The sequence below is a fragment of the Cetorhinus maximus genome, chromosome 23 (assembly GCF_964194155.1).
Source record: "Cetorhinus maximus chromosome 23, sCetMax3.hap1.1, whole genome shotgun sequence".
In the NCBI taxonomy this organism is placed as follows: Eukaryota; Metazoa; Chordata; class Chondrichthyes; order Lamniformes; family Cetorhinidae; genus Cetorhinus; species Cetorhinus maximus.
This window is the reverse complement of record NC_135901.1, coordinates 45,768,400-45,792,023: the sequence shown is the minus strand read 5'-3', so window position 1 is coordinate 45,792,023 and position 23,624 is coordinate 45,768,400. Positions and strand designations below refer to the sequence as shown.

General features: G+C 42.6%; 2 non-coding genes across 2 annotated transcripts; one reads left to right on the top strand and one right to left on the bottom strand.

The window, feature by feature from the left end:
• Positions 1-10,706: 10,706 nt before the first annotated feature.
• Positions 10,707-10,780, bottom strand: trnat-ugu (transfer RNA threonine (anticodon UGU)). The gene has a single exon. It is a non-coding gene; the product is annotated as a tRNA-Thr (tRNA).
• A 2,404-nt stretch (positions 10,781-13,184) lies between these two features.
• Positions 13,185-13,256, top strand: trnae-uuc (transfer RNA glutamic acid (anticodon UUC)). The gene has a single exon. It is a non-coding gene; the product is annotated as a tRNA-Glu (tRNA).
• Positions 13,257-23,624: the final 10,368 nt, after the last annotated feature.

Genomic DNA, 23,624 nt, shown 5'->3' with positions numbered 1-23,624 from the left:
CCTCTCCCACCTCTCTCTCTATTTACTCTGATGGAGTCCAAAGTCTTGTGTAGGCCCAGACTGGGTGGCAGCTTCCCTTCCCTGAAGGACATTAGTGAACCAGTTGGGTTTTTATGACAATCCAGCAGTTTTCATGGTCACTTTTTCCCAGTGCCAGCCCCACAAATTCCCAGATTCATTCAGCTCAATTTCACAACCTGTTTTTGTGTTTTTGTGGGTTCTCTCTCACTCCCTTTTTTCTGTTCTAAATCAATTCCACAGGGTATGAGAAGGGGAGGATTTTAATTTGCGGCAGCGAAACAAAACACCACATCAGGATCTGATGGACTCACCCAATTTATCGTAACCTGAATATCATCGGATTTTGAACATGGAAGGAAAAAACACCGTTCACAGTGGGGAGAAACCATACACGTGTTCTGTGTGTGGATGAGACTTCAGCCGATCATCTGGCCTGTCAAAACATAAATGCAGTTACAGTGGGGAGAAACCATGGAAATGTGGAGACTGTGGAAAAGGATTCAATTACCCATCTGACCTGGAAACACATCGGCTTAGTCACACTGGGGAGAGACCGTTCACTTGCCCTGAGTGTGGGAAGGGATTCATTAATTCATCCAACCTGCTGGCACACCAACGTGTTCACACTGATGAGAGACCGTTCAGGTGCTCTCACTGTGGGACTGGGTTCAGGCGTTTATCTGAACTCACCATACACCAGCGAGTCCACACTGGGGAGAGGCCATTCACCTGTAGGTGGGAAGTGTTTCACTCAGTTATCCACCCTGCTGAGGCACGAGCAAATTCACACTGGGGAGAGACCGTTCACCTGTATGGAGTGTGGGAAGGGATTCACTCAGTTATCCACCCTGCTGAGGCACCAGCGAATTCACACTGGGGAGAGACCTTTCACCTGTGCAGAGTGTAGGAAGGGATACACTTCGTTATCCACCCTGCTGAGACATGAACAAACTCGCACTGAGGGGAGGTCATTCAGCTGCTATGAGTGTGGGAAAAGATTGTCCCATTAAAACAACCTTGTGAGACACCAGCGAGTTCACACTGGGGAGAAGTTGTTCAGCTGCTTCGAGTGTGGGAAGAGATTTACTCAGTCATCCCACCAACAGACACATCAACAAATTCACAATGCCGAGTGGCCTTTTAAATGTCCAGACTGCGAGAAGTGCTTTAAAAGTTCTGAGGAACTGGTGTCCCATCAACTTGTTCACACTGATGAGAGACCGTTTAGGTGTTTAGGTGCTTTCACTGTGGGACTGAGTTCAGGCGATACTCTCAACTCGCTGTTCACCAGCGAGTTCACTCTGGGGAGTGGCTGTTCAGATGTTCCAAGTGTGGGAAAGGATTCACTGAGTCATCCCACCTGCTGACGCACCAGCGAGCTCACACTGGGGAGAGACTGTTCACCTGCTCTGAGTGAATCCCTTCCAACACTCAGTCAGCTAACCGGGTGAAACACCAGTGATTTCGTAAGTAGCTGCAGTGATTGGATTTTGCTGTGAATCACATCCAGGACATGTTCATTGGGGTCTGTTTCTGCTGATGTTAATAAACCCCAGCCCTGTCATTCTAGTTAATATTCTGTATAAAAATCAAATAAATCAGTTTTGTCTTAAACAAAGTGCATTGAGTTTTTTTAATATCTCGAACACAAGTTAGTTCCTTTGAAGCACTTTCCCTCTCCTTCAAATCTGCCATCATCACTCCCTCAATAAAACCAATCCTTGACCCCAATGCCCTTGCAAACTATCTCCCCATTTCTCTCCACCCTTTTCTCTCCGAAGTCCTGGTCACCTCCAAAATCCATGCCAATCTTTTATGAAACTCCATGATTCAATCCCTCCGATAAGAAAATTGCCCCTGCCACAATATTAAAACAGCTCTCATCAAAGTCAAAAATTACATCCTCTGTGAATGTGACAAAGGTAAATTCTCCCTCCTTGTCCTTCTTGGCCTGTCTGTGGTCTTTGACACCATTGACCAAACCATCCTCCTCCAATGCCTCTCCACTGGTGTCCAGCTGGGTGGGACTACATGTTCCTGATTCCTTTCTTATCTATGTCATTAAAGCCAGAGAATCACCTGCAGGAGCTGAGATTATTTGAGTTACATTTTCATAGACTCACACTTGGTAAGTGATCAGGTGTCACTGAACTTTGACACACAGATGTTTCATTATCACCTTCACAGTGACCGCGTCTGACAGACCAAGCCCTTCTTTCAATAGCAGCCCTTCTTGATAAGATCAACAGAGAAGAGTGAAGCCATAGCCACTACCCAAGCTCATAGCAATAAAAATGTCTGCTAATGCCCATTAAAATATAAAGCACAGCAGAACAACAGGGTGTTAGTTTGTGACAGACTTATTGAAACAGATTCATTACCAAGTATTTGCCAACAGGTCCATTATTGCAGGATGCAAATGGTAGGAGATGGACCTTGTCATTCTTAATTTGCAATGTCTATGTTAGCAGAATCTCACCCTCACTTATTCAGACTCACTCATTAAGTGATCAGATCTCACTGAACTATGACACAAGCTGTGTGTATCTAAGTTACACTTGTACAGACTCACTCAGTAAGTAGTCAGATCTCATTGAACTATGACACAATCCTACTCCAATGACTCACACAGATTGTATCTTGCAGACCATATCACTCTCGATGTATCAGACTCTTTCCACAAGATTGACTATGTCATTGTCCACACCACAAGATCACAGCACTACAAACGCCTGGAACTTCCTGTTAGAATGTAAAGCTGGGAGAACAATGGGATGTTGCTCTGTTACAAACATATTGATAAAGATTGACTGTCAGAATAAACCAATAATTTCTACCACATTATAGATTTGGTTTGGGGCTGAAGGAGGCCATTTGGCCCATCGTGTCTGCACTGGCTCTCTGAATGAGCAACTCAACTAGTCCTATTCTTCTGCCTTTTCCCCATAAACCTGTACATTCTTCCTTTTCAGATAACAGCCTAATTCCTGCCTGAATGCTTCAATTGGACCTGCCTCCACCACACTCCCACATAAAGCATTCCAGACCCTAACCAGATACTGCGTGAAAGGACTTTTCTCATATCATTGTTGATTCTTTTACTGATCACTTTAAAACTATGCCCTCCCGTTCTCAATCCTTTGATGAGTGGGAACAGTTTCTCCTTATCTACTCTGTGCAGCCCCCACTTGATTTTGAATAACTCTGCCAAATATCCTCTCAGCCTTCTTTTCTCTAATGAAAACAGTCCTAATTTCTCCAATTTATCTTCTTAAGAGCTGTCCTTCCTCCCTGGAATCAAGCTTGTGAATCTTTTCTGCACCCTCTCCAATACCTTCACATTCTTCCTGAAGTGTGGCGCCCAGAAATGGATGCAATAAACCACCTGAGGCCAAGCGAGTGACTTATACATGACCTCCTTGCTCTTCTACTCTATGCCCCTATGAATAAAACCCAGGATACTGTATATTTTATGAATCACTTTCTCAATCACTCTCCTGCCACATTCAATGACTTATGGACATATGCACCCAGGTCCTTTTCTCCTCAAACCCTTTTGTATCTTCTGCAAACGTTGAAATTTTTCCTTTTACACCAAGGTTTAGGTCATTAATATATATCAGGGAAAGCCCGAGTCCCAAAACTGACCCCTGGGGAACACCATTACAAACCTTCCACCAGCCTGAAAAACATCCATTAACTACTTTCTGTTTCCTTCCACTGAGCCAATTCTGTATCCATGTGGCTACTGTCCCATTTATTCCATGAGCTATAATTTTGCTTATAAGTCTGTTGTGCAGCCCTGTACCAAATGCCTTTTGAAAGTCCATGTACACCACATCGAGAGCATTTCCCTAATCAACCCTCTCTGTTACCTCTTCAAACAACTCCAGGAAGTTAAACATGATTTTCTCTTAAGAAGTCCATGTTGTCTTTCCTTTATTAACGTGCATTTGTCCATGTGACTGTTAGCTTCGTCTAAATTATAGTTTCTAGGTGTTTCTCACCACTGAAGTTAAAGTAATTGGCCTGCAGTTGCTGGGCTTATCCTTACACCTATTCTGGAACAAGGGTGTAACTTCTGCAATTTTCGAGCCCTTTGGCACCTGAGTCTAAGGCACAAATAAATATTATGGCCAGTGCCTCTGTAAATTTCACTCTTATTTCTCCCAGGATCCTTGGGTGCATCTCTTTGGGCTCAGGTGATTTCACAACTTTAAAGCAAAAGCAAAATACTGTGGATGTTGGAATTCTGAAACAAAAGCAGAAAATGCTGGAAAAACTCAGTAGGTCTAACAGCATCTGCGGAGGGAGAACAAAACAGTAAGTCATACGGACTCGAAACATTAATTGTTTTTTTTTCATTCCACAGATGCTGTCAGACCGGCTGAGTTTTTCCAGAATGTTCTGTTTTTGTTTCACAACTTTAAGTGTTGATAACCTATCTAATATCTCCTCGAATTCAATTTTAAACCTTTCTGAATCTGAATCACCTCCTCTTTCACCATGGTCTGGGTAGCATTTTCTACCTTTGTAAAGGCAGTTGCAAAGTAATCATTTCAACTCTTGGCTATGCCATTTGCCCCCATGTGTAAATCCTCCTTTTCGTCCCTTATCATCTCTAGTCCGAATGGCAGGAGTTGGAACTTGATCTTTCTTATTTTCTATCCCTATGCGAACAGAACCTTCCTCTTGCTTTCCCAGTTTCAGGCAAAGATTAACTGAGACGCGGTCCCTAATGGCGGCCTGATTACCCACAATCCAATGCGCCTCAGAGACCGCTCTATCTGCCACGGGTTGTCCGGGTGGATGGCGCATGCTCGGAGTCTCCTGCTCTCTTTGCTTGAGGTTGGTGCCGGAGAGCAGCCGGAAGTGGCGGATTGTGAGAGTGGAGAATGTTCATTGGTTCCCATCAACATGTTCACACTGACGAGAGACCATTCAACTGCTCCAACTGTGGAAAGGGATTCACTCAGTTATCCCATCTGCAGACATACTAGTGAGTTCACACTGATGAGGCCTTTTAAATGCCCGGACTGCGGGAAGTGCTAGAAATGTTCCAGGCAACTGATGCCTTATTAACATGTTCAGACTGACGAAAGACCGTTGAGGTGCTCTCATAATGGGCCTGGGGTCAGGCAATCCTCACTGTACACCAGTGAATTTACACTGGGGAGAGGCTGTTCTCACGCTCCGAGTGTGGCAAGTCATTTGGTTGTTCATCCACACTGCAGAGATAACAACCAGTTCACAAGTATAAAGATAAAATACTGCAGATGCTGGAAATCTGAAATAAAACAAAGTGTAGAAAGACTCAGCAGGTCTGGCAGCATCTGTGAACAGAAAAACAAAGTTTACGTTTTGAGTCCACATAGACTCTTCTTCAGAAGAGTCACATGGACTCGAAACATTAACTCAAGTTGATAAGTAACTACAGTGATTGGATTTTGCTGTTAATCACATTTGGGACTGAACCATGTTCTATGGGGTCTGTTTCTGCTGATGTTTATAAACTCCAACCCAGTTATAGGGGTTAAAGTTCTGGATTAAAGTCAAATAAACTATCTTTGTGTCAAACAAACTAGCTTTGTGTCAAACACACAGTGTGTCGAGTCTTTTTCATTTCACTACAGAAGTTAGTTCCTTTTGAAGTGCTCTCTCTCTCTCCCCTGCCTGTTCTGTTCTCACCTCCAACAGCAAGTGTGAGGAGCTCATGGAGCTTCTTTTTCACTAAGATTGAGTCAATCCGATCAGTTGCCTCTGCTGCTTCCCTCCCTCCCACTAGTTCACCGGGTCAACTTTCTCTAAAGATCCCCCATGTCCGAGCTCTGAACTCAGATCTTTCTCCAGTTTCCTATTTCCCTTCATAACCTTTCAGTGTTCATCTTGTCCATGAGACTCGCCTTCTGATCCAGTGACCATATTCCCAACTGAACTGCTGACCATTCACCTTCTCCATGTTGGCTGATATTGTTCATGTTTTTTTCCCTCTCTTCTGATACTGTCCCTCTCACCTTTAAATCCACCGTCATCATCCATCCTAAAAAAAGAATCTATCCTTGCTACCTCCTATTTCTCATCTACATGCTGCCAATAGGTGACATCATCCAAAAGCACCATGTTAGTTTTCACATGTGCACTGACAACACCCAGCTCTACCTCACCACCATCCCTCTCCATTCCTCCACTGTTACTAAATTATCAAACTGCTTATCCAACATTCCATACAGGATGAGCAGAAATTTGCTCCTTTTAAGAATTGGGTAGATCAAAGCCATTGTCTTCAGTCAGCAGTACAAATTCCGTTCCTTAACTCCCGAGTCCATCCCTATGAGCTAACATTGGGATATGTTTTCCTATGTTTGTCAAGCCAGGAATCTTTGTTCCTAAGCGAGAGAGAGAGAGAGAGGGGGGGAGGGAGAGCCATTCCTACAATATTCAATACACTTCTGAAGATTTTATAAGGTTATTTGACAGTGATTTCTTACAGATCTCCACACCTTGAGAAGGGAATATCCTTATTGATTTCTCACAACTGATTTCTGACTAACCTCACTATTTCTAAGCTACGAGCTTGTTTTCCTAATTTCTTTATGACAAACCGTGGATAACATACTAAAGCTACTAGAATGATCAGAATCAGCAACACAAACCCTTGAGCTGCCACCAAGAGTAAATGAGAAAACTTTATCCACTAAATGTGATAACTGTCGACTGAGATTCATCCTCCCCACCTGCAGATCATCTCACACAATTTTAAATTATTGACATTGGTAAATACATCTGGTTCAAACAGAAGTTCATGCACGGACTTTAAAGATTCTCTAGGTCACTATTCACCTTCATCCACCTTGTGGATATTTTCTAAATCTAGATTTTGTTTCCCTCTTCACGTTAATTTTACTCCCTCTGATAGGCACTGGTGTGTTTAATTCTATCCTGATTGTTTGAAAGCCAGTTTCTCTATGGAGTGTGTGTCAATATCTTGATTATTTAAAATGTTGTCTCATTCAATTTTCCACAATAGTCACTTCATGTTGTTCTGTTGTCAAGTAGCTGAGTATGTCTGGGACCTGTTCTTCAGTGCAGGGTCACCATGCATTTCCACATGGCGACCTGGGAGGGATGGATCCGGCGGCTGGGTTAGATAGAGAATGTGGGGATGGCAGATTCAGCAGCGGAATTCAAAAGGGAATTGGACCAAATACTGCAACATGTCCATGGTAAAGTTAGGGGAGAGGGACCAGGTGAGTTAATTCCAGAAGAGTAAGAGGTCTCCCTTTTCAGACGCAGATGAAGAGTTTTTTTTTCAGATGGCCGTTAGTCTGAGGAATTTTCTCCAGAAAGCAGTGGAGGTTGGGTCATTGAATTTCGTCAAGGCTGATTTAGACAGATTTTTTGTAGACAAGGAAGTCAAGGGTTGTGGGGAGTTCTGAGGGCGTTGGGAGGGGGTTGTGGGGGGGGGGGGGGGACAGACAGACAGGAAAGTGGAGTTGAGACCACAACCAGATCAGCCTTCATCTTATTGAATGGTTAAGCAGGGCCAAAGAGCTGAATGGCCTATGTTCCTCTGACCCCGCTGAATGGTTTCTATATGTTGTTTTTGGCTCTGAATTTATGGTTAGTGATGGGCTCGAAAGACAAAATGGTCTATTCCTGTTGCTATTTGTTATGTTCCAATTCAGTACCGTTACCAATCAAGGCAATGGTTACTATCATATTGCCAGCAGTAGCGCATGCGAGTGGTCTCAGGCACTGGATTTAAGCACCAGTTCCTATTAAGTCATGGATTTTAATCCCACCATTGCCAAAGTTTCAGTTGGTTTGTCTTTCAGCCGTTTCATCAAATCCCTTAGAATAGGCTTGGGGTATTTGACATATGATGTAGTTCATCTTGGTAGGTAGAACAAGGGAGGCTGTCGTAATTGCAGGGTGACTGGGAATAGGTGGGGCTGAATGTTCTCATTCTCTGCTGTAACCATTCCATGATTTTATATGAACAAGAATGACGCTAGTATAAGGCCTGCAGCCGTGACTGAGTGGTTAAAGGGATGGGTTTAAAATCCATTGGGGTCTCTCCACGTGGGTTAGAGTCCTGCTGACTGTACTTCTCGCTGTTCCTTCGTTTTGCTGCCTCCAGAATGAACTATTGGTTAAATGGAATCAGCAGCTTCCAAACACTTCACTTCCGTGTTGCTTCATTTCTGTTGATCCATAAGCATTCGCTGAATTTGCAGTCAGAAATGATACAAAACTGAACTAATTTGTGCCATTCTTGCGTTCTGACAGTTTTTCTGTCCTTAGAGATAAACCCTTGCTCGCTACCACTCACGTTGTATATTTCTGTGTGTGTCAGTGTGGTTCAGTTCCCCGAGGGGTGAACACATTTTTTGCCATCGCAAATTTTATTCACTTCCGTTATATATCTTCATGGCAAATGGCACAGAGAATAACAACAGGTTGAAAAGTTGTAACAGGAGATTGACCCTTTGTGTTTATTTGAGTGGAGACTGCTTATTGACTCAGAGCCTATATGTTACACAGCGGAGGATGATTGAAATTTTCACTGAGCAACATTTGAACAGACAGTGGATTCATTCATTGTGATGGTGTGTTCCAGTTCTATATATGCAATTTGACAGTCAATTTCTATTCGTTGCTTTGAACCCAATCTTTCCAATAGGTTGGATGTTATGCACATGTTTCTTTCAGTTTCTCGCGTTATTTGAAATGAATATTCATAAATCTATTTAGTCATAGAGTCATAGAGGTCTACAGCACAGAAAGAGGCCCTTCAGCCCATCGAATCTGCGCCGTCAAACAAGTACCTAACTGTTCTAATCCCATTTTCCAGCACTAGGCCCATAGCCTTCAATGCCATGGCATTGCAAGTGCACATTCAAATACGTTTTGAATGTTATGAGGGTCTCTGCCTCTACCACCCTTTCAGGCAGTGAGTTCCAGATTTCCACTAACCTCTGGGTGAAATAATTCTTCCTCACATTCCCTCTAAACCTCCTTCCCCTTATCTTAAATCTATGCTCCCTGGTTATTGATCCCCCAACCAAGGGGAAATGTTCCTTCCTGTCTACTCTATCTATGCACCTCATAATTTTATACACCTCAATCATGTCCCCGCTCAATCTCCTCTGCTCCAAGAAAAATAACCCCATCCTATCTAATCTTTCCTCATAACTAAAACTCTCCAGCTCAGGCAACATCGTGGTAAATCTCCTCTGCACTCTCTCCAGTGCAATCACACCCTTCCTATGATGCTGATTCCAGAACTGCACGCAATATTTGGAGACACACAATACTTGTGTGAGAACTTACCGAATAACAGCAGGGCTGGCAAAGTTTGGACAACATTTCCTTGTAGCCAAAGGACACAAAGCAGAATTATTTCGGTAATATGAGTAGAAGCAGGAAGAGAGGGAGTCTATTTGACCCTTGGTTTTCTTAAACCATTAAACCTTCAGTTGGAAGCTAACTCTCTAGTGGTTCAGCCTCGGTGCTTTCACCAACTGGGTTCAATTCTGTCTTGATGTTGTGAAAAATGTCATAACTAGCAGCCAATATATGGTTTGGAAAAGTGTCAAATTAGACTCGAAACCTTCACTCTGTTTCTCCCTTCACAGTTGCTGTCAGACCAGCTGAGAACTTCCAATACTTTCTGTTATTATTATAACACGAATTACTGTCTTTATTATACATATGATCACAAGAAATAGAAGCAGGAGTAGACCACACGGCTCATCGAGCTTGTCCCATCATTAAATTCGATCATGGCTGATCTTGGGCTTCAACTCCATTATCCTGCCCGTTCCCCATATCCCTTAGTCCCCCGAGAGACCAAACATCTATCCATCCCGGCCTTAAATGTATTCAATGATGGAACATCCACAACCCTCTGGGTAGAGAATTCAAAGATTCACAACCCTTTGGATGAAGTAATTTCTCCTCATCTCAGCCCGAAATTATCGACCCTTTACCCTGAGACTGTGCCCCAGTGTTTTAGACTCCCTGACCAGCGGAAACAATCCCTGTGTCTACCCTATCAAGCCCTCTCAGAATTTTACAGGTTTCAATCAGATTAGTTTTCATTCTTCTAAACTCCAGAGAATAAAATCCTTTCATTTTAGGACAACCAGCACATTCCAGAGATCAATTTAGTGAACCTTCCCTGCACCGTCCCCAATGCAAGTCTATTTTTTTATAAATGTGGAGATGAAAACAGCACACGGGATTCCAGATGCCGTCTCACCAAAACCCTGTAACAAGCCTTCTTTATTCTTGCTCTCCAATCCCCTTGCAATAAAGGCCAACATGCTGATCCTGCATGCTAACTTTCTACTTTGCTTGTACAAGCACAGCCAAGTTTCTTTGAACATCAGCACTTACAGATTTCTCACATTTTAAAAGCATTCTGTTGTTCTCATTTTTATAACCAAGTGAACATAATCGCACCTGCCTACTTTAAATTGCATCTGCCATCTTGTTGCCCACTGACATGACCTTCCGATACAGGTTTTGTTGAAGAGCCATACAGACTCGAAACATTAACTATATTCCTCTCCGCAGATGCTGTCGGACCTGCTGAGTTTTTCCAGGTATTTTTTGATTTTGGATTTACAGTGCTCTGCTCAAAAGTTACCTTGTTGCCAAATTTCATAAAAGTTAATTGCAGGCCCCAGTGAGAATTGAACTCACGACCCCTGGTTTACAAGACCAGTGCTCTAAACCACTGAGCTATGGAGCCAACTACACTATACCACTCACAGTAAGTCTCCTAGTGGAACGAGGAACAGGACAACATTCTGCATGAATGATATTTGATAGACCTGGAAATGCCTGAAAGGGAGAACAGGAAGTTAAAGATGCGACATGAAAGCGGCAGAATTTGAAGTGTTCAGTTGCTTTCAGTGATGAATGTCTGCCGCGGTAATGTGAGAGATTTTACTGCCGACTGTTTACACTGACACAAATATCACTCCTGACCAACCAATCACAACTGCTCTTTGAAAGCAGCGCGCCAGGCCGAATGGCCTCTTTCTTTGCTGTAACTGTCTATAATTTTATGTTTCCCAGCATAATTTCCCAGTCATTCCGACATTTTATTACACGCTTGGGGGAATGTACTTTCTTACATTCTCGCTTTTGAAGTCAAGACACTGAGCAAACTCAAAGCTTTTCTTAAATTCCTGAGCAGGATTTGGAACCAGACCAGTTGAACGACACGATATTGGTGCCAATCCTTCACTGCAGCTACCCCTTAAAAACACCTCTGGTGAAAGTGTCTGAAAAATGGCAAATGTGGCCCAGATAAAGCACGTTGCAAGAGTTCTAGACAGCTTTCCTCGTGATTTAGAGGTAAGGATTCGGCCATTTCACCGCCGTGGCCCGGACTCGATTCCCGGCCAGGCAATGAAGGTTTATTGGTCTGGTACAAACTGTTAAAACAGGCCTGATTTACTTATTGATTGAAAACGGAAACGCACAAGAGCTCCGCCCGAATCAGTGGAGTGAGAGTTGAAGTTTTACATCAGAGCTGCAAATGTCACACGTGGAACAGCTTCGAGAAGAAATACAGTTCCTAATGTCCGAGGGGTATCATTTTGGACTGTTTGTATTTACAAATTCATGCTCTCGATGTGTCCATTGCCTTAACCACTCGACCACACGGACTCGGTGTCTGTTTAAATGTTGCTCAGTGAAAATTTCAATCGCCCTCCGCTTTGTAACATACGGACACTTAGTAACTGAACAGTCTCCACTCAGAAATACAGAAAGAAAATTCCTCCTGAACCTTTTAAACCGGTTTTTATTTTCTCTGTACGATTTTAATATGAAGCCACACAAGTAAGGTGAATAAAGTGGGGATTGCTAAAAACGAGGAACTGAACCACATTGACACACACAGCGGGACACTCACAGACAAACAGACATCGACAGTGACAGAGGGCTAAGGAGAGACAAACATCCAGAAAGATAGGATGTCACCAAACTCGCTCAGTTTTACTCCATTTCCGTCTGCAGATTTCGCAAATCCTTGCAGATGAATGGAAATAAGAAAGCGCGGAAGTTTTTGTTTGATTCTATTTACCCGATAACTAATTCTGTTGGTCAACATCGGGAATAATGAGAACCGCAGTCAGCAAACCAACATTGAGGAAACCCCGATGGATGTCAGAACCATCGCCCTCAACACTCGTCCGCTACTAACAGCACTTCCTTCGGGAAAACATGTCCATATCATATCAGAGCATTCAGGAGATGGCGTATTGGCATTGTCACTGGGCTAGAAACCCAGAGATAAAAGCAAAATACTGTGGATGCGGGAAATCTGAGTTAAAAAAGAAAATTCTTGAAAAATTCAGCATGTCTGGCAATATTTCTGGAGAGAGAAAAAGAATTAATGTTTCAATTCCGTGTGACTCGTCTTTGGAGTTCTTTGAAAGCAGCACACAGGGCCGAATGGCCTCTTCCTTTGCTGTAACTTTCTATAATTTGATATTTCCCAACACCACTTCTTTCACACTCATTCTGCCATTTTATAATCCACTTTTGCGAGTGGGTTCAAAGCTCAACTACGTGCACAAGACTGGAAGGAGCCTGCGACTCTGGATAATCGGCACTCTGCACATTCCTGTCATCAGTGTCTGGGAGAATCAGGAAGATGAGATCCCAGATTATCTTTACCATGTCATCTGCAAACCCCTTCTTTCTAAAATCCTTGGGTCCCACAATCTCTGTCCCTGCTTTCCAAGGAAAGCTTGGGTTCATGAACTGACTGTGTCTGCATCAAACAGCTAATTGACCTGGGAGCTGGACGGGCAGAGGGAGCTGGAGGCGAGGCAGGGGCAGAAGCAGAAACAGATGCGACATGAAAGTGTTTAGAAGTGTGTCAGTTACTTTCAGTGATGAATGTCTGCCATGTGTTCCCTTGTCAGTTTCACAACAGCCGCAGTGATCAGGTTGGTGGGTTTAAGGAATTGACAGTTACACATGAGCAGCTTGTGGGGATATTTCACCTCACTGTCAATTTCATGTCCCAGCTCACAGAAACTGTTGTTGTAATTGACTGAAGAATTCATTGCATTTAAAATGGAAACATGGATAAAAGCAGCGTCAATAAATGAAACGGAAACGAAAATTTTCTAGTTTCCCTGGTGGTCTAGTGGTCAGGATTCGGCGCTTTCACCGCCGCGGCCCGGGTTCGATTCCCGGTCAGGGAATGCAGTTTTATTGATCTTGTGGAATTGTCAAAATGAGTATTAATTACTTATTGATTGAAAACATTTAGCAGCTCCACCAGAATCAGTTTAAGTTTAGGCTCAGAGCTGGAAATATCAAACTTAGAACAGGCCGGGAACAAAGATAGAAGCGGAGTGAAAGAAGGACAAGAGAAGGGCTGTTTGCAAAGCACTGGCCAGAGGGATGGTGGTGCCAGGCAAAATATGGGTGGGAGAAGGGAAAATTCTGGTGCCTACTGTTTGCATTGACAAAAATATCACTCCTGATGGATCAACCAATCACAAGACTAATTGAACGACACATTATTGGTGCCAATCCTTCAGTGGAGCTCACCGCGACCAAAGAGCACTGTTACCATCAGCCTGTTATGTAACTTCTTGCAGTATATCTGCTGAACAATATAAGCTTATCACAATTCTGCTTTCTTCACAATGAAATCCAGTGCGAAAATACGAGAAATTTCAAAGCTGAACAACGTAGACAAGACTGGAAGGAGAGTGTGACTGTGGATAATCGGCACTGTGCACATTCCTGTAATCAGTACCTGGGAGAATCAGGAAGATCCTGGTGTCTCTTTAGCCTGTTATCTGTAAACCGATCAAGTTGTGTATTACGTTCGCACTAACTGACTGTGTGTGGTCAAACAGCTCCTGGAAGGGCGGAGAGAGCTGGAGGTGAGACAGAAAGAGATGTGACATGGAAGTGCTTTGAATGAGTGGTGAAAATCCGTCTTGTGCCAGTTTCAAAGGAACAGAGGTTGGTGGTTATTTGTTTGAAAGAAGCTGCACTCATCGTGCGGCGAGCTCACGACCCTGAGATTTAGAGCCTTTGATCTACCAGTTGAACTAGCCGGACACACATAACATATGTATCTCATATCCCAACATACATGGAGACAACTGTTGCTTTCCACCTGGATCCTCAGCTTGTTCTGAATTTCAAAGTGTAGAATGTAATCGAACTACACAAGCCCCAAGGTTGCAATACATTCCTCTCATTCATCAATAACATCATTCATATCTTCCACTTCTTAGCTGCACCTCCTTCCAAACATTGCAAACTCCTCTTGCATCTTTCATCCTGATATTTTTCTCTGTAACATTTTCATCTGAAGCTGCACAACTAATGTGAATACAGTTTGTGATGGTAAAAATGTGTTCACCTCCTCGGGAACTGAACCACATTGACACACACAGAGGAACACGCACAGGGATAAACACCGAGACTGACAGAGGGCAAGGGATTGTCTCTAAGGAGAGACAAACTGCCAGAAAGCAAGCATGACACCAAGTTTTGCTCCATTTCCACTGCAGGTTTCGTGAATGAACAGAAGTAGGAAAACGTCCACTTGTTTTGATGGATTTTATTCAATATAACCGATAATTAACTTTGTAGTCACAGAATAAAACCAGGAATAATGAGAAGCAGGAAACTCCAATGGATTTGGACTCCATCGCCTAACCACCCGGCTACGATGACTGCCCCTCTGCAGAGGGTAATTTTGTTGGTATAAAGTTGTAGGCGGCCATAGCAGAGAAGAAGGACATTCGGCCCATCGTGTCCGTGCAATCTCACGGAAGAGGAATTCAGCAATCCCGCCTTTTCTCCGCAGCCATTTATATTTTTATTGTCTCTCCTCAGTGTTACTGTTAAAGTGAAACACGGCACACACCTGCTTTAACTGTGAGCTGGCACCTTTTCGACCAATAGGGCAATTTTAACAGCACTGGGATTTGAAACCACGCCTCAATAAAAATGAGACCTTAAACCATTAACAACCACTACAGCTGCGCTACCAAGCTCACGATGCTATTCCACATCGCCTTAACTGGGTCTGGACTCCATCACCTGAACCACTCGGCCACGATGACTGGTCCTATGGAGGGTTTAGTGTTGTTGGTATAAAATTATAGATGGTTACAACAAAGGAGGAGGAAATTCGGCCCAGTCTGTCCATGCCAGCATATGGAAGAGGAATTTAGCTAATTCGACAACCCCACATTTTCCCCACAGCCATTTATATTTTTATTGTGTCTCCTCGTTCTTCCTGTTAAAGTGAAACACCGCACACACCTGCTCTAACTGCGAGCTGGCACCTTTTCGACCAACAGCACAATTTTAGCAGAAGTGGGACCAGAAACCACGCCTCAATAAAGAGTGAAACCTTAAACCAGCACCTACAACATCTCAGCTGAATTACCGAGCTCAGGATGCTACTGCCCATTTTTACTGAAACAGAACAGAATCAAAGCAGCAACAATACGTCATAAGGCCCCATAAGCCTCCTCCGTCACTTAATAAGATCATGGCGGATCCCCAACCTCAACACCAATTTCTCACCCGATCCCGATCGCCCTTCATTCCCTTAGAGTCCAAAAATCAGGAGAATTTTTGGATGCTTTTTCTTCCATTGATCCGAGAGTTCTGTGGACACCTGGTTGAAATCAACAATAATAAGAAGCACTGTTGGTAAGATTTGAACTTTCCTCGGGAAACCCCAGTGGATTTTAAAAACATCGTTTTCACCACTCAGTGAAGAGTGACACCTTCAACCACCTAGAGCGAATCTACCGAACTCAAGCTATTAGTGCCCATCACCTTGGCTGGTATTGCTACTCAAATAGAACAGGAGCAAAGAATCAGGAATACTTCATAAGGCCCCATAAGCCTCCTCCGTCACTTAACAAGATCATGGCGGATCCCCAACCTCAACACCAATTTCTCACCCAATCCCGATCGCCCTTCATTCCCTTAGAGTCCAAAAATCAGGAGAATTTTTAGATATTTTTTCTTCCATTGATCCGAGAGTTCTGTGGACACCTGGTTGAAATCAGCAATAATAAGAAGAACATTCGGTAAGGTTTGAATTTACCTGCGGAGACTCCAAAGGAAATTAGAACCATCCATTTAACCAGTCGGCTATGGTGATTGACCAAGAAGCCAATGCTTTTCATTCATTCATCAATTACATCATTCACAGTTTCCGCTTCTCAGCTGCACCTCCTTCCAAACATTGTGATCCATTTTCCTCAGGATTTTTTTCTGGATTTAATGTTTAGCTGCTTTGTGACCTCATTTTGAAATCAGGATCGCTTCAATATCCAACACAATTTGGATTACAAACCTGACGGACAAACAATGGAAAAACGTCACTCAGTAACACAAATCCCATGGTGCACATTTTCAGATTCACAACAGTTAACTTATCAATAAAATGAAGGAATTTTACAATGAAAACATTTAGAAAGTTTGTGTGACTTTTATTTGTGACTCACTAACTCGGGTATTCTGTAAATGCTGCTCGGAGGTTTAGTGACCGGGATATAATCTACCTCTGTTTTCCTGAGCCTGTGCTCGACGTTTTGGGAAGTTTGGCCCGGGTTGGAGTATCTTGTGTTCCAGGGATGGGCAGTAACCCGCTGATGGAAGCTGCAGTCGCCGCTTTCTGCTGGCAGCGGGTGATTGGAGAGTGCAGGGCCGGAATATTGCTGCTTTTCTGCTTTTCCCTGTCTTACTCATTGTGGAGCTGAGGAAGAGAGAATCATTGATGGGTTTGTTTCAATCCAATGTAATAAATTTCATAAAATTCCAATGTGCTAGATATCGGTACATGGTATGTCTAATTGTTTTCTCATTATATTTGAAATTAATATTCGAAAAAAGGCACTTACCTGGGAGCTTACTTAATAACAGTGGAACTGGCAACATTTTGGGGGTCTTTCGTTTCAGCGCAAGTAGCCAATGACAGCCCGGAACTGTGTGATAATGCCGATGGTGAGAAAACAGTAAAAGCTTCGCCTCTGAGTGGTCTCGAACCACCAACCTTTCGGTTAACATCCGAACGCGCTGACCAATTGCGCCACCGAGACTGATGAAGACTTTACCCAGGGTATCAGTGAGTTAAATCTTCAGATTGCTGCTACTGGAATGACAATTGTCTCTATCATTTTTACTCTTCCAAAATAAAGAGTGGGGCATTCATTGTGGATACATGGAAACAGTCTGATCCAACCCACTGCAGATACATCCATGTCACCGGGAACCAGCTCCCCTCCAACTGGTGCCGTCTCCCTTCGATCCTTTGCATGTCTTAACTGTTACCAAATATTCTCATTGTCCCGAAGCCGAAATTAAGTTTGAATTCCTGATGTGCAGTAACGAGAACGCTGTCAATGTCTCAGATCAGTTCATTTCACTGATAACATCAGAGTCAATATTCCAGCGTCTTAAAGAAGGGAAAGGTGCCTTGACTGTCTCTGGTCAGTCAGACAGTTCACCCTTCATTCTCCTCTAATTCCGGTTCCCAAAGAGTTTCTAAAGATTCACAAAGCTGGAGACTGGGTTTTCTGTTTTGGTTCCTTCTCCATTTTCCCACCTGCCAACTGACAATATTTTCCAAAATCTCATCTCAATTGCCTTGCATCGTGTCCAGGAATGAGGAAATTCAGTTTTGTGGAGAGATTATAGAGACCGGGATTGTTCTCTTCAGAGCAAAGAAGTTTAAGTGGAGATTTCATGGAGCTGTTCGAAATAATGTGGGTGGGGGCAGTGGGGACGGGCGGCTGGATGTTGCAGAGAGGGAGATACTCTTTCCACTGACGGGGGTCAGTAACCAGAGGATTGGGATTTAAAGATAGTTAAGGAAAGACAGACTTGCATTTATACAGCGCTTTTCCTGACCAACGGATGTCTGAAACCACTTTCAAGCCAATTAAGCACTTTTTGAAATAAAAACAGAAAATACTGGAGAAACTCAGCAGGTTTTGCTTTCCACAGACACTCTCAGACCTGCTGAGTTCTACCTGCGTTTTATGTTTTTATTTCAGATTTCCAGTATTTTGGTTTTATTGAAGTACTTTCTGAAGGAGAGTCATTGTTTTCATGCAGGGAGTACGGCAGCCAATCGCTGCTCAACAAACACCCAAAGCCAGGGACTTGACAATGCGCAGATCTTATAATCTTGATCGAAAGATAAACAGTGACCAGGACACATGACCACATCCTGCTGTTTTAACAAACTTCAATCTGCAAGTTTTGATGATGGTTCTGGCCAGTTTCGAACGAGGCAATTCTTCACATATTAGATAAACATGATAACCACTGCCCTGCAGAAACAGGGGACAGGAGAAAAGCTCAATGGGTCTCAGTAAAATGTTAAGCGGTGTCATCATGCGGCAACACATTGAGTCTTTATTTTGAAGACATGGAATTCAGCTGCTCTCTTTGGGGATGCTGGAGACAGACTGATCCAATAATGTCATTATCAAAAGGCACAACTGTACAAGAGGCCCATAGTATCGATGTCAGTTTTCCACAAAGAGCTTTCGAGTTAATCTCAATTTATTTGTCTCTTTCCATAACCCTGAATTTTTTTCCCTTTCAAGTCATTGTCCAATTCCCTTTTGAAAACTCTGAGTTAAGAGAAACAATATTGAAAGAGGCGCAGGAGCTGCTGCCGTGTCCTTGCTCAGTGTGTGAAAATTAACAAAGATTCCCTGACTCATTGAGATGAAGGGTTGGACTCTGAATTCTTTTACAATTATTCAAATTTTAAAAATAGTTGACTTCAGATCGAATTTTCACAAAACAAATGTCTATTCTGACCAATCATCTCCTCATTTTCCTCAGTCGATACCTTTTACCAACATTTCATTGAGCAAACACGCACAGTCACCACAGGAAAAAAAACACATCATTTGAAACATTGAAATAGTGAAAAACTGAAATAATGAAGTTAATAGTGGAGATGATTTCTGTATGTTACAAAGTGCAGGTTGATCTGATTAACTGGCGGACTTGGTTCGAGTTTCCCAATGACCTATTTCTGCTCCTTTGCTTCTGTTCTATTTCGATGATAATCCCAGTGAAGGGAATTAGGAGCATCGATACGTAACGTGGTAGTGTGGCCCAGCGATCTAAGGCGATGGATTAAGGCTGCAGTCTCTTCGGAGGCGTGGATTCGAATCCCACCACTGCCAAGCGTTCAGGTAATGTACCTTTCTGGATCTGCAGCAGCCCCATTCAAATCAACAGACACCAGCGGAGTGTGCTGTGTTTTATTTTCATGGGAAGAACGAGGAGAGGCAATATAAATATGAATTTCTGTAGGGAAAAGGCGGGGTGCGGAACTGCAGGAGTTGACGTGCCCTTCCAGAGAGTCGACATGCTGAATGACCGTCTGATGTAGCCGTCTATGATTTTATACAAACATCATTAATCCAAATCTGGGGCTTGGATTCGTGACTGAGTGTTTAAGGCGGCATGTTTTGAATGCATTGGGATCTCCACACGTAGGCTGGAATCCTGCCAATTACGCTTCTTATCATTCCTGAATTTTACAGTGTATCTGCACAATTAATTGTCCGAATAAGTTGCATAAAAACCATCTAAAACCTCCAGCGTTCTCGAATGTCTATTCGTCTGCAAACATTCACAAAAGTTGCAGCGAGAAATGGAACAAAAACGGAAACAGGTTGGTGTCAGGCTTGATTTCTGGGTGTTTGTCTCTCCTTAGAGACAATCCCTTGCCCTTTTTCACTCTCGGTGTATATGTCTGTGTTTGTTCCTGTGTGTGTGTCATTGTGGTTCAGTTCTCCAAGAGCATGAACATCTTTTTCCCATCACAAACTTTATTCACATTGGTTGTGCAGTTTCAAATCAAAATGTCACAGAGAAAAATATCAAGATGGAAGATGCAGGGGGAGTTTGCAATGTTTGGAAGGAGGTGCAGCTAAAAAGTGGAAGCTTCAGCGAGAAGTTTTCTTCTCATTTAACACGAGATATGGAACCAGATCTGGGAGGTATTTGTGTTGGTGTAAACAGTAAAGCCTCCCTTATTTCCACTATATTTTGCCTTGCACAAACATTTCTCTGGTTAGGGCTTTGCCACCTATCACAGCCCTTCTCTCATTCCCTATCTTCACCTCTATATTTATTCTCGACCTGTTGCACGGGTGACATTTCCAGCTCTGAGGCAGATCTCCAGCTCTCACTCCACTGATTCTGGTGTAATATTATGATAGGATCCATTTGGATATAAACCGAGACAGGGTCAGGTGCAGTAATACTGAGACAGGGTGGAGTGCACAAATTATTGCTACAACATCTTCAATAATATAAAAGGAAACTGGGTCAAGTTCAATAATTACTGAGACAAGGTCCAGCGTATTAGTAATAGACGTGGCCTTGTGTAATGTAATCACAGGCATGGTCTGCACTGAATACAAAAAGACAGGGTCTATTTCAATATAAACACATGCAAGGAAACGTCCAGCGGAATGTCAGCAGAGACATGACCTAGTTTGATATGAACAGAGAGATGATCTAGTGTGACGTAAACAGAAATGTGATCTCGTGGATTATAAAGCGAGGAAGTGCGGGGTGCAGCAACAGATGAGGCAGTAGCGTGTGTAATTTGAACAGAGACATGGACTGAGGGAGTAATAAAGGAGACAGGATCTAAAGTAAGGAAACTGACACAGGGTCTAGTGCAGTTTAACTTGATAAAGGACCTTGTGCAATATAAATTAAAATAAGACCTAGTGCAATCAGTCCTAACCAAGTACCTAGATTAATAGCAATAGAAACATGGACAAGTGCAGCAATGAGAGAGACTTGGCATAGTACAATAGTAACAGAGAAAGGACATTGTGTGATATAAACAGAAAAATTGATATGCGCAGCATTAACTGTGAAATTGTCTAGTTTAGTATGAACGTGGCAGAGTAAAAAGTGAGACACAGCCTCGTGTGATGCAAACATGAGCATGTTCTGTTTTAGTATTAAAAGAGACAGGGCCAAGTTCAGTAACAATTGAGACACGACCTAATGTCATGTTAGCCGAGAGATGATTCAGTGCAGTCATAACTGAGAGAAGGTTTGATACAATATAAAGAGGGCCCGGACCCGGTATATCAACAGAGATTGGGCTGAGTAAGGAAACAAATAAACATGACCTGCGGTAAAATGATCAGAAATATGACCCTGTGATATGATCAGAGACGGAGTCTTAGTTTAATTTGAACAGAGATAAAGCCCATTCCGGTAACAATTGACACAATGACTGTTTAATGTAAAGGAACCTCGGCTTCACTGCCATCTGCTGGACAAACGCTGCTATAGTCAATGCCGTGTAAATGCTAATTTCAGTTAATGCTTGTTATATAAATCATTGAATCATGGAATGCTTGCAGCACAGAAGGAGGCCTGTAAAGCTTAGGAGATTTTGAGATATAAAACCATTTTAGTTAATATATCTACGTTCCGAATTCTTGATTTATATTAATGGAGTATTTAATTGTGCCTGACCTAAAAAGTTCCCAATAAGTGGTATTTAAGGATCAAGTAAAATTTATGAAGCAATATTATCAGGAAGGGAGCTCCAAAGACTCACGACCCAGAGAGAGAGAGAGAGAGAAATCGCCTCATCTACGTTTTAAAGGAGCAGCGCCTTATGTTTAAACAGTGATCCCTGGTTCCAGATTCTCCCATAAGACAAAACATCCTCTGTACACCCTCGCTGTCAAGGACCCCCAGAATCTCACATGTTTCAACCAAGTCGCCTGTTACTCTTCTAAACTCCAGCCTAGCCTGTCTAATCTTTCCTCATAAAACAAACTGCCCACTCCAGGTGTGAGTCTGGTAAACTTTCTCTGAACTGATTCTAACGCATTTACATCCTTCCATAAATAAGACGACCAAAACTGCACACAGTACTCCAGATGTGGTCTCACTAGTGCTTTATGTAACCGAAGCATAGCATCCCTACTTTTTAATTCAATTCCCCTTTCAATAAATGATAACTTTCTATTTACTAATTACTTGCTGTACCTGCATACTAGCCTTTTGTGATTCACACACTAAGACATCCAGATTACTGAATCTCAGAGCTCTGCAATCTCTCACCATTTAGATAATATGCTTCTCTTTTATTCTTCCTGCCAAAATGGACAATTTCAAATTTCTAATATTATACTCCGTTAGCCAGATCTTTGCCCACTCGCTTTACCAATCCATGTCTTTTTGTAGCCTCCTTATGTCCTCTTCACAACTTACTTTCCTACCTATCTTTGCGTCATCAGCAAATTTGGCAACCATCCCTTCCATCCCTTCATGCAACTCATTTATACAAATTGTAAACAGTTGAGGTCCTAGCACTGAGTCCTTTGGCACACTACTCGTTACACCTTGCCAACCTGAAAATTCAATTTATTCCTGTTAGCCAGCCAATCTTCTATCCATACTAATATGTTACCCAATATACGATGGGCTTTTGTCTTCCATAATAATCTTTGATGTGGCACTTTATCCAATGCCTTCTGCTAACCTTACTACAGTATATCCATCGGTTCCCATTTATCCACAGGCCATGTTACTTCCTCAAAATCATGCTGGCTCTCCCTGATTACCTTGAACTTATCAAAGTTATCTGCTACAGCTTTTTTTCATAGTAGCTTCTAATATTTTCCCCATAACAGATGTCAACCTAACTGGCCTGCAGTTTCCCACTTCCTGTCTCCTTCCCATTTCTATCCCAAACTAAAGGGACCTCCGCTGAATCTAGTGAGCTTGGAAAAACATTAAAGCAATGCATCAACTATCTCACTAGCCACCTCTTTTCAGACCCCAGGATGAAGTCCATCAGGACCCGGGCAGTTGTCAGCCCGCAGCTCCAACTATTTACTCAGTACCACTTCACTGGTGATTGTAATTTTCCTGACTTCCTCCCTACCTTCCATTTCCTGATTTGCAGCTGCCTCTGGAATGTTAATTGTATCCTCTATAGTAACTACTGATGCAAAGTACCTGTTCGATTCATCTGCCATTTCCGTGGTTTCCATTAACAATTCTTCAGACTCACTTTCTCTGGTGCGAACGATCACTTTGGTAACTCGTTTCTTTACAGAAAAAATATTCATAGAAGCTCTTACCATCTGTTTTTATATTTGTGGCTAACTTTCTTTTGTATTTTATTTTATTCCGCTCCTTATTTAACATTTAGTCATCTGAAGCTGTTCCTTCTCTTCTGCCCAATCTACTGGCATTCCACCTATCAATGCACAATCATATATTTGTTTTCTTTAAGTTTGGTACTATCATTCACCTTTCTAGTTAACCAAGGATGGTGTGTTGTCCCCTGGACATTTTTTTTACTCGCTGGAATGTATCTATCCTGTGTATCTTGATATATGCCCTAAAATGTTTACCATTACTTCTCTATTGACCTATCCATTAACTTAATTTGCCAATTCACTTTAGTCAGTTCTGCTTTCATGCCCTCACAATTGCCCTCATTTAGCCTTAAAACACAGTCTCGGACTCTCTCCTCTCTCCCTCAAACAGAATGTAAA